This window comes from Nicotiana tomentosiformis, chromosome 8, assembly GCF_000390325.3.
Source record: "Nicotiana tomentosiformis chromosome 8, ASM39032v3, whole genome shotgun sequence".
In the NCBI taxonomy this organism is placed as follows: Eukaryota; Viridiplantae; Streptophyta; class Magnoliopsida; order Solanales; family Solanaceae; genus Nicotiana; species Nicotiana tomentosiformis.
This window is the reverse complement of record NC_090819.1, coordinates 51,259,736-51,276,481: the sequence shown is the minus strand read 5'-3', so window position 1 is coordinate 51,276,481 and position 16,746 is coordinate 51,259,736.

The window sequence follows — 16,746 nt, the reverse complement described above, 5'->3', positions numbered from 1 at the left end:
ATATATATAAATATTTATATATAACATGGGCTATATTTTTGTTTTAACTGAACTGTTACAATAGCCTACCAGAACCGGTGCAATAGGACACAAATGACGTTCCATTAGACAATATAAATTGTTGCAATAGATCTTATAAACCATTCCAAAATGATCTATAAACCGTTACAATACAAATAAAACTTTTACGATAGTTTAAAGAAACCGTTGTTATATCCTTACATAACCGTAACAATAGCTTACATAAGTGTTACATTAAATAATATGGTAACAGCTAAGAACCGTTGCATACACAATATAGTAACGTTTTAAACCATTCTAATTGGAAAAAATAATCATTCCAACAGAGAAAGGAAAAACTGTTGCGATAGACATATCTATAGCCACGGTGATGCAAACCATTGCAAGAACCGTTCCTATAGCCCTATTGGCACGTGGGATGATGGAACAAGTTGTAAACCGTTCCAATATCTCTATGGCAACGGTTTAACAGTCTTTGGGAACGGTTTTCCATGCGTTACCGTAGACCAATTTTTTAATAGTGTCCCTGTACTTGGCAGTTCAGAGAAAGAATTAAACTCGATTGTATTTGCAAAAGAAAATACAAGTTAAGTTAAAAAATCTTCCACAGTGTTGCCTTCCCTTAGTACATGCTGGAATAGCACATTGAAGTGCTTCTTCATCTCCTATATCCTCCTAACTTTAGCTATAATACACCATGGTGGATCCCATTCTCCTTCAATTGTCTTCTTCATCCCTAAAATATATGTTTCCAACATGAGAGGGTGTACATCATGAGCCATACAATATGCTAAGGCGAGCTCTAAAGTCCGGTCCCCAGTCCGCAAATAAATTATTTTCTACTCAGTTTTGGACTTAGAGACTCCTACCCTAACCTATAAATACTCCCTAAATAAGTCTAAGAGGGAGGAGGAATTTTTTTAGAGAAACATTTGACCAAGGGAGAGAACAGAGCCGCCGTGGAGGCAAGGGGTCACCTTTCTTCTACCAAGCTTAGTAATTTTTATGTTTCTTTGTATGAATTGTTGTTTGGTTACCATGTCTATGTGGAGCTAAACTTCACGTTCTAGGATTGCGTTTCTTTCATGAATATCGTTATTTGAATAATGATTCTAATTTCTTAATTTATTATATTAGTTTATTTATTCAATCTTGCACTTAATTATTTGATCATTTGATCAATAATTGAATACTATCTACGAATCTAGAATTCAACTCAAAAGTAGGAATTCTAGATTGCATATAGGATTGAGTAAAACAAGTTCTTGAACATGGGCATCAGGGAATATATTCGCGGTTGGGATAGACATATGTCGATTGCCTTGCTTGGTTATTATAAGGGAATTATAAATGCATTCTCGTTGATTCTGCCTCTATAGACATATAGGTGTTAGGTTAACTTGAATAGACGAGTAAGAACTCGATAGATTCTTATGAGCATTATTAACCCCGTCAAGAAATAAACCAGATAAATTAGTTTTTCAATTCAATTGAAGAATATAATAGGATTTTTAGATAGCCCATGACCTTAGATCGATTTCATCACATTGATAACATAAAAATCTGCTCTTGTTTTGTTCAGAGTTCATTATTTGTTTTCCTTTATTTTAATTAGCTTAGAGTCAAATACTTCTAGGTTTAATTCTTGTTTAGATTATTAGGATATTCTAATTCAGTTAATAGTTGATAACAAGTCCTCGTGGGTTTGACATATGAAATCCGATAATTACGATCGCGTATACTTGCATGTGTGTTTGGTCGCAACAGGTTTTTAGCGCCGTTGCCGGGTACTTAGAAATTAGCTATTTTATAGATTAGACTTTTACTTTTATCTTTACAATTTTTTTTTGTAAATATTTTTATTTTTATAACTAATTGATTTTTCTCTTAGTGTGTTTCTAATACTCTCAACATGACATCTGGGGATGAAATATACGGAGGTAATGTTATTGATGAAGATACTTGGTTGACAGAAGACTTTTATGGCTCATACTTTTGGTCTTGTGTTAGCCTGACCTCTTATAAGTCTGAATTTGAATATGGGAGTAAGGGTTGGTATTGGGACAAATATTCTTGATTAAGCGAATATGCGAAATGACGTTGTCTTCTAACAATATTGGTGAATGATTGGTCTAAGGAGAGAGTTGATCTTGCACAAAAAATTGACAGGTTTGGCTTGGTTGTGCACAACTTGGATGCAAATTTGAGTACAATGGTTGATGCGTGTAATGCCCATAATTTAATGATGAGTTGTGTGAAACTGAAAAAAAAATCTTCTTGACCAAATTGAGAAGCTAAAACGAGAATACCAATCATCAGACCATATTTTCCTTGACGGTGCCAATGTTGAGAAGATTGCTCTAGAGTCATGTGAGAGAGTAGATAACATACCTTTTGCATACTTGAGCGTGTGTATATATGAGGATGTAAATAGTAGTACGATTCATTAATTAGGGCGCATTAGACCTCATTCCAACAATTTTTCCTCATTGTGTCTAGATAGTAATGTAGTAATCGAGTCATCTGAGCCTATGGGGGTTCAAAGGATGAGGATGAGAGTTCTTATATTCTTAAATTTGTTGTGCCAAAAAGCAAAAATTACATTCCTCATCTAAAGGACGAGAAGTGTAGAGTGAGAAATTTATTACATGGCCTGGTTATCTTTGTAGCCCCACCAAAAAAGCATAACCATAGACTGGATGCCCTGTTAGGGTATAATTAATAAGTTCAAGGTGGAGAAAAAAGTGGTTCACGTTGTGCCGCGATGTTAAATTAGGTGCTTGTTGGGAGGCAACCCAACTTTACTGCTTTATTTTATTTTTTTAATATTTTTGTAGTGTTGTTTTAGTTAGTCAATTTATGAGCATAGGAAGAAAAGCCACTGGAATGTGCAAAAGCGAGCTAGATGGTTGGAACTAATGTGAGGTATCCGCACAAAGGACCATCCTTGGGAGAAATCTGAGTATCCCATGAGCTGCTATTGCTTCGGCCTTTGGCCTCTCAGGGTGTTTCTTGTTCACCCTTGTCAGTATTGCATTATTTGTGCTTTAGGGACAGTGCACTCTTTTAAATGTAGGGTGAAAGATTCTTTGTGGTTTGTAGTATCATATTAGTATATTGTTAGTTTCTTATCTTCGTATTGTTAGCTAGCTTCTTATTTTTAATAGTATAGCTAGTAGAATTAATGGTGTAGCATATTAGTAGTAGTATTGAAGTTGTTTGTGATGTCGTGCTTAATTGGATTACATGTCTTGCGATGCCTATGTCTTACTTTCTTTATTTATGTTCACTTTGTACTTAATGTTTAATATTTCATGGCTTTGTGAATACTTGCATCAGTTTGAGAGTCGGAATGGGTCCGTCCTTAGTGTGTCATGTGCCATGTGTGGTGAGTTCTTTTTGTGTGGTCCATATATTGTAATTGAGTCTAGAACATGCCCGACATGTGCGTTGAAGCGAAATTTGAGGTGATGCTCAATTTGAAAAATGATTTAGATTTTCTTTGATCTTTTTCAGGTTAAATGCTTATTACAAATAAAATTATCCATATATAACCCTTTTGAGCATATAGACTTTTATTTGGCACCCATATTACAAGCCTATACGCTTTTGTTCTTAATTGACATTGTTTTGATACTTTTACCTCTTAAATCACTTTAATTATAAAATGAGTGCTAAAAGAAGTAAGGAGGAACGCGGGAGGCTTTTGAGTGGAACCAATAAAAGGAGAAAATGTGCACTTATTTTGTAAGAGATACACCACTAGCGGGAAATGCAAAAGAGAAAAAACAATTGTTGTTGAAAAGAAACAAAGAAAGAAAAAAACAAAGATAAAAGGAAGAAAAACATATATAGAAGAATAAATTGATATCTTGTTCTGGCTAGTGGGGTATAAATTAAGTTGTGCTTAAAGAAAGAGGGAACGTTTTTGGGGAGTGATCTTGTTTGTAAAATTGAAGTTGGATTGAGAATTTGCGCTTAAAGTTAATTTTGTGATGTGTTAAAGTGCTTAGGAGGGTTAGTCACTATTCCTAAATATATCCTACCTATTCCTTAGCCCACATTACAACCATGAAAAAGTCTTAATTGATTTTAGATCGAGCGAGCCTACATTAGTAGAGGTTTACATAAAGGGCAAGCCTATGGTACCTTTTGCATGCAGGTGACTTCTTTGTGAGAGTGAGCGATTTGTTTCTTTGATATATATGAGTCCTCAAACTACATTTGGGCATTTGATTCGAATATGTAGATTCAATTTACTCTCTTGTTCTTGAGGAGTTAGAGAACATGGTTTCACGAGGTATAGGTAAAGTTATTACACTTTGCCGTGATGTTGGGTGTTCAAGCCATAAGTGCATTGTGATATTGAGTCGGTTATTGAGGCTAGGATTGTTATGAGCATATTGTCGTTGTTGTTAATATTTCTTTTGAAGAATGGCATAAGTAAAGGGAAGTGTATGTGATTGCATATGCTCTAACTTAATTGTTGCTGTCAACCGTGGTCATTGGTGTAGTGTGCTTCAAATGGGTAAGTATAATGTGCTCAATATTAGTGTGAATTATTGGTTGGCTCGAGGACGAGTAACGTTTAAGTGTAGGGTAGTGATGTTTGGCTATAAATCTATAATTTTTGTATATTGCTTACCTTACATTTGAGTATTTTCATGATTAATTGTGCGATGTTTGAGCTTAATAGTGTTAGTTTTATGTGTAGGACCATTGGAATACATAAAGGATTAAAAGTTGCACAAAAAGATGTTGAAGACACAAGAAAAGAGCACGAAAAGGAGAAAATTGGAGCAAGGCAAGGGTACCTCACCCCATACTAGGACTCACCTAGTCTGAAGCCTACTCAACCATAGTACGGACTAGGGGTTGCCTGGTCAACCGTGCTATAGTCCAGGCCTTGCGAGCTCTAAAGCCTGGTCTCCTAGTCCGCAAATAAATTATTTTCGACTCAGTTTTGGACTTGGAGACTCCTACCCTAACCTATAAATACTCCCTAAATAAGTCTAAGAGGGATGATGGATGTTTGTTTAGAGAAACTTTCGACCAAGGGAGAGCCCAGAGCCGCCGTTGAGGTCGGGTTTCATCTTTCTTCCACCAAACTTAGTAATTTTTATGTTTCATTGTATGAATTGTTGTTTAGTTACCCTGTCTATGTGGAGCTAAACTTCACATTCTAGGGTTGCGGTTCTTTGATGAATATTTTTATTTGAATATTGATTCTGATTTCTTAATTTATCATATTAGTTTATTTATTCAATCATGCACTTAATTATTTGATTGCTTGATTAACAATTGAATACTATCCACAAATCTAGAATTGAATTTGAAAGTGGGAATTCAAGCATTTAGGATTGAGTAGAGAAAGTTCTTGAACCTGGGCATTGGGGAATAGATTCACGATTAGGATAGACATATGTTAATTGTCTTGCTTTGTTATTATACAGGATTTATAAATGCATTCTTGTTGATTCTACCTCTATAGACATATATGTGTTATGTTAACTTGAATAGAACAAGTAAGAACTCAATAGATTCTTATGAGCAATATTAACCATGCTAGGAAATAAACTAGATAAATTAATTAGTCAACAATAGAAGAATACAATAGGATTGTTAGATATCCATGACCCTAGATCGTTTTCGTCACAATGATAACATAAAAATCTGCTCTTCTTTTGTTCAGAGTTCATTATTTGTTTTTGTTTACTTTAATTAGTTTAGAGTCAAATACTTGTAGGTTTAATTATTATTTAGATAATTAGGATAGTCTAATTCAGTTAATAGTTGATAACAAGTCTTCGTGGATTTGACGTTCAACTTCTAGTCAATTTATTACTTGACGACCATGTATACTTGCGTGTGCCTTTGGCTGCAATAAGTTTTTGAAGCTATTGGAACCATCAAAACTCCATTCCGGAGTCGTCTACAAAAAAGTCAAACTCCGATAAACTCTTTCAACTTAAGCTCTCACCCTTGGGACTAAGTGTCCCAATTCATTCTGAAACTTCCCCGAAACTAATCCAACCATCCTGACAAGTCATATAACCACAAACGAACATATAAGAGCTAATAAATAGGGGGAACAGGGCTGCAATATATAAAACGACCGGCGGGGTCATTACATAAGGTATAATAATACTGAAGCATCCCTAAGGCACACTGAAAAAATACCTGTGATCACTGCATCTGATGCAACTGCCTATGTCCTTCCCGGGAATGTATAGCAACAGTCATTTCCTCAACCTAACTGACCTCCCCCTCGAACAGACTAAGATCCACCCCTACCTGGATATGTGGGTGGCGTAGCTGCTAGCATTGGAACAATGGACTCGGTGCCTTGATGTGGTACACCGCTCAGATGTCTGGGGCAATCCCTCTATATGACTCAAGTCCCTACACTCAAAACAACCACTCCTCTGTAGAGGCTGCTGACTCTGTGACTGACCCTGAGAACCTGATTATCCGACCGAAGAACCCGGAGAAAATGGAGCACGGTATGAACTCTGTGTTGGTAGTGCACTGAAAGATGACTTGCCTAAGCGAGCATTGTATGAACTATGGCTGACTGAAGAACCATGAGAAATCCAATGGCTTCTTGAGCATGCCTGAAAGGACAACCTCTAATGTAATATGCCTAGCCTCCAGATGAGGCATCACTAAAACCATCTAAACCACGGGGCCTCTTGGCCTCCCGCTCCACCCTGTCGTACCTGCGCACACGCTTTAAGCGCCCGGCAAACTCAACCACCTGGTGAAAGCTAATATCAATCACGGCCTCTCAGGCAATCCCATAACAGATACCATAGTTGAGGGCCTCATGATTCTCTCTCTCTCTGTAGGGATAAAAAATGTTGCATGTCGAGATAACTCCGTTAACCTCATCTCGTACAAGGTCACGGTCAAGCCCTATTGGCGTAGATGCTCAAACTCATTACACAACTCATCTCTACGAGTCTATGGTATAAACATCTCAAGAAGAGAAGTAAGAATTGAGACCAAGTTTGTGGTGCAGCACCAACTGGCCTACTAAACTCATGTCTTCCACCACTTGTATGCTAGTCTTGTTAACTAAAAGCAATAAATTCAACACCATTCGAGTCCACTAGACCCAAAATGCGTAGACTCTGACGATACTGATCAAGAACACCCTATGCACCCTCAGTAGGCTCTCCATTGAAATGAGGAGGAATAAGTCTATAATATCTCTCTAGCCTCTTTTGCTCCTTAGCAATCAAGGATACTCTAATATCTGGCTGAACTACAGTGACTGGCTTCACAGGAACAACCCCCAATATTTGATAACCACGAGCCAACTGCTTTGCTATGTGTGTAATCTAGGCTCCTTCACCAGCCTGTAATGTAGTTGGATCACCCGGAATCATACCCACCTCAGTCAAACTCACATACATACTTAAGATATGAGCCAAAAGTCTTCAAAAGTCTAAGTGTAGCAATAGGTCCCTCCGAAGCTTGAGTTGGTCCCAGCGGCTCAACATAATAAGGAATCTACTCCTCGATGCGATCTTTTGGTGGCTCTATAGTGGTTTCTCTAGCAAGGCCCCTCACCGCAATGCGTGTTCCACCTTGCCTCTGCCTCAGCCCCAACTTATCGCGGCCCTGGACTGGGGTACTAGCGCCTGCTCAGCTGTATTAGAAGAATTTGTCCTCACCATCTATAAGAGAATAGAAGAGCAAAGATTCAAACACAGGGACAAACAAACCCGCACGATAGAGAATGAAATAAGAGTAGTTTCCTAATAGCCTTGTAGCGTCTCGAAGATCAGTAGAGACGTCTCTGTATAGATTCGCAAGAATCTACAAGACTTGCTCATGACTCGTAAGACCCAAGCAACTTAGTGCACTAATACCCACTTGTCACGACCTAAAACCCCCATCGGTGGTGATAGTGCCTAACCCACTAGCTAGGAAAGCCAATCATAAAACAATAACAAAACATAATAACAAATACATATTAAATGAGTCTAAAGTCAAATAACCATAGATAGAAACTGAGTTAATATGTAAATTATCTAGAACTAGTAATACTAAGTCAAGAGCTCTATACGGATACAAGTTTGCTAATACAAAATACTGTCTGAAACAACAACATTAATGAAAGATATGAAAAGATACCATGAACTGCGATCAGGAAGCTGTTCTACCTCGATTTCAACAGCATAGCAACAACTCAGCTCACAATGCTCAACTGGGTCCAACTCATGAAGCTGCATAATCAAGTGCAAAGTGTAGTATGAGTACAATCGACCTCATGTACTTAGTAAGTATCATGACTAACCTCGACGAGGCAGTAGCGAGAATTACCAATGATACTCACTTAATAACCTGTTCAGTTCATAAATATGCAAGTACATAGCAACAATATCGAAATCTAAGCATGAAATACAAGCACAACCAATCAATGCACATAGAGAAGATGTGCACAAGTCTTATAACTATTTAATAGCCCACTATATAGAGAAGATATGCATAAATAATCATGTCAATATGCACATGTTAACATATAGAGAAGATATGTATCGTGCCTTAATTCTTCAGTCAAAGCATCATATAGAGAATATATGCATAAAGAGGCATGAATACATTCCAAAACTATCATATAGAGAAGATATGCGATAAAATCATATATTTTTGCATATATAGAAGATACACAAAAACCAAACACTGATTAGTTTTTCTTATACCGTGTGTATGTCATCAAAAGAGAAACATGAGAGGACGACCCTAGGGAGATGGATAATTATCCACACGATGCGTGGACAAATCACATGCTAAAATAACAACCGTACGGACCACTCACGTGCTATGATAACTCAACCTGCACGAACCACTCACGTGTTGCCAATCTTGTCCCTTACACATAATGCATATACAAGAATATATGTATACGAACAATGGGTATCAAATCACATACTTATCAACTAATGAAAAGTAGCATGCTAAGTGTATGCATGTGCGAAGTGTGTTACTATAGCTCAGATTAGAGGGTTACGTCATAAAATTACAATTATCATGTTTGAATAGAAAATCAACCTACACTTGATCTCTAGCATGATTCAAGAAGTTTACGAAGTCATACAAGCATATGAAGCATGATAGCAGGAAGCATAGTTTCAAAAACAAGGCATAACACAATCTAAGGACTACCTCGAACATGGATAAAACCCAGTGTACACACACATGCTCACCCCCCACGAGCAAATAATCCCCCAAACCAAGGCTAGGCAAGATATTTACCTCAAACGAGCATAATCAATACTACAAGAATGCCTTCCCTCTCTAATCGGCCTCCGAATGGCTAAAATCTAGTCAAGTAATGTTACACCACATGTTTTTGTAAGTGAAAGTACGTCGTAAGTCAATTGATATAAACTTGAAAATGAGATCCTCTTTGGAAGTATATAAAGTGATTTAATGATGTTATGTCCCATTTTCGCAAGCCTTTAAGAGTTATCATTCGGGGACAAATATTTCTTAGGGGACATGTTGTTACACCCTGTACTTCAGACGTCACTGTCATTATAGGATTATCTAATGTAAGCTCAAAAAGGACGAAATCCTTATACATGGATAAGAAAGGTTTACCGAAGTCTTAAATAAGTTGAGATGAATATGATACTTGTTAATCATGATTTAAATGAGTTTAAAGTCATGATATGACTATATATGATGTTTGGATATGAAATATAAAATTTGGAAAAAAATGGATTAAAGTTGCAGAAAAAACGACTATGGATTTGCCTTGTAATAGAGCTTTTTGAGCAATACATTTTGTGTGTTATATGGGGTCTTTTTGGGACATATTATATATCAAATTGAAGGTCTTAGAATATATTTTCTAATGCTTTTAACCATTTATTCATACAACTTCCGGATAAAAAGATATATGCATCTGAAGAAGGGCCAATGCGAGGGTGCCAAGTAGCACCTTTTTGACTTTTTAAAAAACGGGATATTTACATCCCTTATCTCGTCTCTTTCTCCATTTTTCCATAGAGCACTAGACTTGCAGTGAGTTCGAGTTATTTGACTTGCAGTGGACTATTTTGTGGGCTGTTTCGTGTTACCTTTGGGCTGTCTATTTTACTACTGTTTAATGGATTTTTGGAGGAGAAATGGTGTGGAAAAACACCACATAATGGCTAAATGGTGGATTAGTCGTTCTTTGTATCATTTTCGGGGTGTTTGACGCTACTATAGTTGTCATTTTGGGTATGAAGTGATTCGGGTGTGTTGGGCTGTTGTAAGGTATATATAACATGGATCTCGACTCGAATCCACTGTAGGAGGTAATTATATTGTGTTCTTTCATGTGCTTAAGGTAATCTTGATATTGATTAAGTTAAATTGATGGACTAGACATGAACTACTAAATAAAGTTGCCAATTGAGGATAGTTGGAGTTGTGGATTGTTTTCTTTGTTATAAATATATGGTATAAGGCTGGAATAATTTATGAATGACTTCATTATCTTGTTAATGATACTAGGAAGTTAAAGTAAGAAGTCTATAAGGGGTGATATGGGGTATACGGATTCTAATTGGTCTTGTAGCTCGTAGTGAAGTAGTTGTGACTTGTTGTTATATGGTGTCTTGTTATTGATAATTTGTCACGCCCCAAACTCATAGAGCGCGACCAGTGCTCAACCGAGTGAACCCGGTCGAGCAAGCCTGTTAGATTCTTTCTACCCAACTCACCCATGATCAAGAGAAGACATGATTTCATTAATTAGACAGTAGGAGGATCATATATACAATACTAGATCGTCTCATTGGTTACATCCCTTTTAAGTTTGAAGATACACACATTCTTATGATTCGAGTGGAGCAAGAGATCAAAACACAACATAATCTGCTTGACTATTCTAGCAACCATGTACAACCCACATAGTGTCTATGGAACCTCTAAAAGATACAAAAGAATGTTATGATAGTGCCGGCAACAAGACCCGTCTATACCTCAAAACGTGATAATAATATGAACGAAAGATACAATACATGGCCCCGGGATGAAGTGGGGCTCACCAAGTCTGTTGGAAAGAGGATGTACCACTATCGCTGATCAACACTGCCTGCTATGGAACCACCTACATCTATTTATAGATGCAGCGTCCCCGGTAAAAGGGACGTTAGTACTGTCGAATAGTACTAGTATGTAAAACTAAACACCATCTCAATAGAATGAATAATAATACAAGGGGGAAACAGTCATAAGTTCAATAAGAGCTTCAAACAATACTAAAACATCAAGTAAGGATCACATAAGTTCTCAAGTTAATTTCCATGTTATTAGGTTGGGTGATCTTTAGTGCCGATATACCATAATTCACAATACCACCGTATTCTTACACGGAGTCCGATCACGACCCGATCGGCTAGGTCGTCTCATTTGAGATATCAACCATAACCACAAATTTCAATTGTCATTTCTAGCACAGTCACCACCATGTGTGCGGCATGGCGTTCGATCAAGGCTCGATCGGCTAGCCCGTCTCACCCGAGATATTACCTTTGCAATCAAACATCTCACTTTATACTTCATTCACATCTTTTCAATGCATTGGCACAAGTGGCCTCAATTAGAAAGTCATTCTCGACACTTGGCCGTATTTCATAATTCCAGTTTCCCCTTTCAACATTCAAACATAATTATCATCATCAACAACAATAAGACCTACCATTTAAGGCATTAGTACACATATGAGCAATTTGGGAATCCTAAGCACGTAGAGGCGTTTCATACAATTTGGCATAACAACCTTTATTCGATCTTGACATGAAGTCTTAACATTTCTAACACATATTCCACATTTTGAACACATCCTCAAATGACAAGATGACATGATGAAGCATTTAGAATAAATATTGAACATACATCCTTCAACACAAACACATTAGGAATAGCCAATTCTATAATGATCAATTTGGGACTTACACCAATTACATGAACACCGTGGGATTCGATTCTAAGAAGAAGGGGTTTAGCCAATATACCTCAATTGAGCTTCCTTTAAAGTTTAAAACATTCCGGAATTCTTAGCATTTCGATCTATTATAGAAATATAACAAGTTGTACCAAAATTAGGAAGATGATCATGATTCTAGCTCATTCGAGCATATTATCAAGCACTAGGTGTGCATTAAGGTTTTTAAGGCCCTTTTACGAAAGATTCCATCATCCCTCAACCCATTCTCTACCATTTGTTACTCACAACCTTCCTACATTATTTGATAACACATGCATGCAAGATAACAACTCCCACACCCAAGAATTGTCTTTCAAATTATCCCATTTTTTGAATATTTTCGAAATTAAGAGCTAGGGCATAGACTCTTACCTTTACGATGAAGACTTTCCTTGTTAATCTTCAATGATTGAGCAAGAATTGATGGATATTAGGTTGAAGGTTACTCCCCCACTCTAAGCACTCTTTCTCACTCTACAAGTATCAGAAGTTTTGCTCAAAATGCACTATGGCATATGTTTTAACGAAATAGGGTCGGGTTGAAAAATCCCAAAAATGAATCTCTGGAACAGGGTATGTGGTCGCATATGTGACCGCATAATGGATATGCGGTCCACATATCGGCCGCATAATTTGGTGCCAAAACCTAGAAAACATCTGCCTGGGTCTGCGGTAATTATGTGGCCCGCACACTAGTTCTGCGGTCTCATAATGCGCCGCAGAACCTCTCTCCGCAAAAATCCTAAGGTTGATTATGCGATCAAAGTGCAGCCCGCGAAATGGTTGTACGGTCGCATAATTGGACACAAAATTGACATAAAATATGGCCCAAGTAGCTGCTTTACTCTGCGGCCATTCTGTAGCCCGCAGATTGATTATGCGGCCGCATAATGGGCCGCAGAAATGCCTATTTCTGCAAAATACTTTCCTTCAACTTCCCAGCGCACTGTTCAATTGAAAAAGTCTGAACCGCGGCGAAGAATTTCCACTATTATTAACCTCTACGCCTACCCCTGCATCACGGAACCCCGATTTTTAGGAAAACATTTCACGGGGCCTTACATCATCCCCAACTTAAGATCATTCGTCCTCAAATGAGGGTCAAGGTTCACTATTAGCATCTTATGCAACTCAGTTTTCATACCACACACCAGCAGCCCAAAATTTGACTAACTCCCTAAATTTCCAAAATTTTTGCCATAGTTTCCCCTGTAACTAGGCCTATCCACCTGTCAGAGAGCCCCAGAAACACATCCTTAAAACATATATATAAACCAATGACGTAACATAACTCATAACAGCACCAACCGTGGCCTCACATACAATATATTTAGAAAGAAGCACCTTTACATTAACTGAACAAGTGATGCAAGAATCCATAGGCGACAGTTTATAGAAAGGTTACATAGCTTATACAAACAAGTAAGGATACTTCTCTATCATCTTTTTCTCGGCCTCCCAAGTAACCTCTTCAACCTGCTGGTTTCGCCACAACACCTTCACGGAGGTAATTTCTTTATTCCTCAACTTTCAGACTTGAATATCAAGAATGGCAACTGGAATTTCTTCATATGACAGTTCTTCATTACCTTTAATGGTCTCAACTTCCACAATAGTTGACGGATCTCCAACTACCTTCTTAAACATAGACGCATGGAATACCGGGTGCACTAATGACATCTTGGGTGGTAGCTCAAGCTTTTACGCCACCTGACCAATCCTCGAAATTAATTTGTTGTCACGACCCAACTGGAGGGTCATGACTAGCACCCGGGCCATACTTGCCGAGCACCAACGTACATTTTCTAACCTTCCTTATTATCTTTAAGGGCCGACAAGAACAATATAAATGAAAGACATGGATCATGAACATCCAACAATGAAAGATAATGTCATGAACATACGTAACATGGGACGACAAGACTGTCAAGAAACTATATATAAGGTACGAGCTACCATGGTGCCATGAAAGACTATACAACAAATATCAGCCGACAAGGCATTCCAAACCATACATGAGTCGACACCTGTCTATGAGCCTCTAAAAGAACATAAGTGCTACAACATTGCCGGAACAGGGCCCCGACATACCCATAATGTCTATAACAAAAATACATACCAAGACCACGGCAAGTCCGGAGAAAGGATCTTGCCAATAACGCTGAACTGGATAGCCTACTGTGATGGGGGAGCTGCGTCTACCTGTCTATCAGGACCTGCAGCACGACATGCAGCGTCCACAGATAAAAAGGACGTCAGTACGAATAAAGCACTGAGTATGTAAGGCAGAATAGCATAAGTAAGAACAATAATGTAAACAGTGATAGGGAATATACAACCTGTGACATCTGGGTACCTCTGAGGGCTACTGACATGAAATACATGATACATACATATATATATATATATATACGTAAACGTTTAAAACATATGCCTTTGTGGGCATCATCATCATCATATCGTACCCGACCATAATAGGCTCGGTAAAACGTACCCGGCCATCATAGGGCTCGGTAGAATCGTACCCGGCCACGTGGAGCTCGGTAAAACCCAACTGATCAGTGGTTGCACAATAGGTGCCATACCCGGCCGACTATAGCACGGCTCGGTAGAGTAAAATAGATACATATATATGATGCATGCTGGACTCGTTGGAATCATAATTTGAACCTTTCGGAGTGACGTAAGGTCGGTATCCTTCGTACACATTATTAGGATTAACTCTTCATCAAGAATCTTATAAGAATCAGGAACTACCAACAACATTGATAATATAAGAATAAGAGAAGTAACATCAATATCAATCGTTTCATAAGAAGGGCAGCAATGTAAGTACTGCTAGCTTCTAAGAGTAGAGTATCTTTGGGAGCTCGTTCATTACATTATGTACAATTGGAGTCGTGCAAAAGAATGAAGGGGATAGCCTCACATACCTTGTATATACTGCCCAACCTCAAGCTATGCAAATGTCACGACTCCTTAGTCTACAATAAGAGAAATGACACTATCATTATCGTTTAAGCGTCGTAACTATTATGTATCGACCGCAACCTATTTTACGATGAAACGGACAGCACCTCCCCTATTTATATGACTTCCCACAAGTCAATACAATCACCAAACAGCCCAAACAACATCATTAATAATCATATTGAGTCTCCAAAACAGTCCACCAACTAACAACATTACTACCAAGCCTTTCGATATATATTTCACAAGTTCTAGCATCAACGACTTAGCCACAACTTGGATAATCTTAAATATATATAGAGTAAGAGGTTCATTACCTTTAAACAGAAATAACAACTCCAATTTGACCTTAATTTTCCTCGAAATATCCCTTCAATTCTGCCACAAGAACAAGGAAGCGAAACTAGCAATTAATTCGGGTTTTTCGGCACTAGAATTACTTTAGAAGACTTGAAATCACCTAGGGTTGATATTAAAAACTTGAAGGTGTATTTACAGAACATAAAGCACTTAAAACAACCTCCCACACGAGCTGGAACAACACAAAAATCAGCAACAACAAGAAAAACAAGAAACTTACTAGCACCACGGGATTCCCGACATTTGATTTGTGTTGTTTGCCCTTTGTTTGGGTCTTGGATCATGAGAGAACCTTGAGAGAATGTTTTTAGGGTTATAAGGTCTGAATATACTGAAAAATAATGACTTAAAACGGGGTTGAGTTATCTTATATATGTCCAAATGTCTTAAACCGCCTTTGTGGGCCCCATAGAGAGCAGCTTGGCGCACTCTCGCAAAAACGCGAATATCTCTCTATTCCGAGATCGTATCGACGAACGGTTTAATGCGTTGGAAACTAGACTCATAGATATTCAATTTGATAGGTAGATCACCCCATAATTCCAAGCATATTGGGAATAAAATGCAGTAACATTTGACCTAAAGTTTAAGTAAAATTATAAACCTAAGTTGCGACAACTTTTATCGACTTTTATTTCATAACTCGCTTGACTTCAAGACTCATGATGCGGATATTATATGATTCAAATACATTAAAACAAGACCTCTTGGGACAGTTAATCACCTCTAGTGTTATCCGAAAATACGGGTTACAACATCCTTGATTAGCTTAACTTCAAATACTTGTTAACCACTCTTATACACCCTTGTATCGTTTAAGACCAATAGGATTAACTTATTATCATCTCAAAGATAATCTCTTCTTGGATTTACGTCGACTACCTTACGGCGTGATCTATGATATGCAAATTTGGGTTGTAACATCCTCTCCCCCTTAGGAACATTCGTCCTCGAATGTAAGGGTTTATGGGGTGTCTAACTCATCGTGGATTCCGACGGAGATTTCCGGCTGAGTTTCCCTTATAAAATGGACACTAGCCAAACTTGCAAGCAGTTAAACCCAACCTATGGCCATACAAGACTATACAAAGCATTATGGATATGTACATTATCTGCATATCACCATTTTGTATTAAAAAAAAGAGTATTCACAAGCTATTGCTTACCTCATAGAGCCGTTTCACCTTATAATGCGTCCTTCTTTCCCCCGGTATCCTCGTTATTTTCACTCTGGAATAGGTAAGGGTATTTAGACTTCATCTCCTCTTCTGCTTCCCATGTCATTTCTTCTATATTCTTGTTCCTCCATAATACTTTCATGGAAGCTACATCCTTTGTTCTCAGCTTGCGGACTTGTCGATCTAATATAGCCACTGGCAGTTCATCATATGATAGATCCTTTG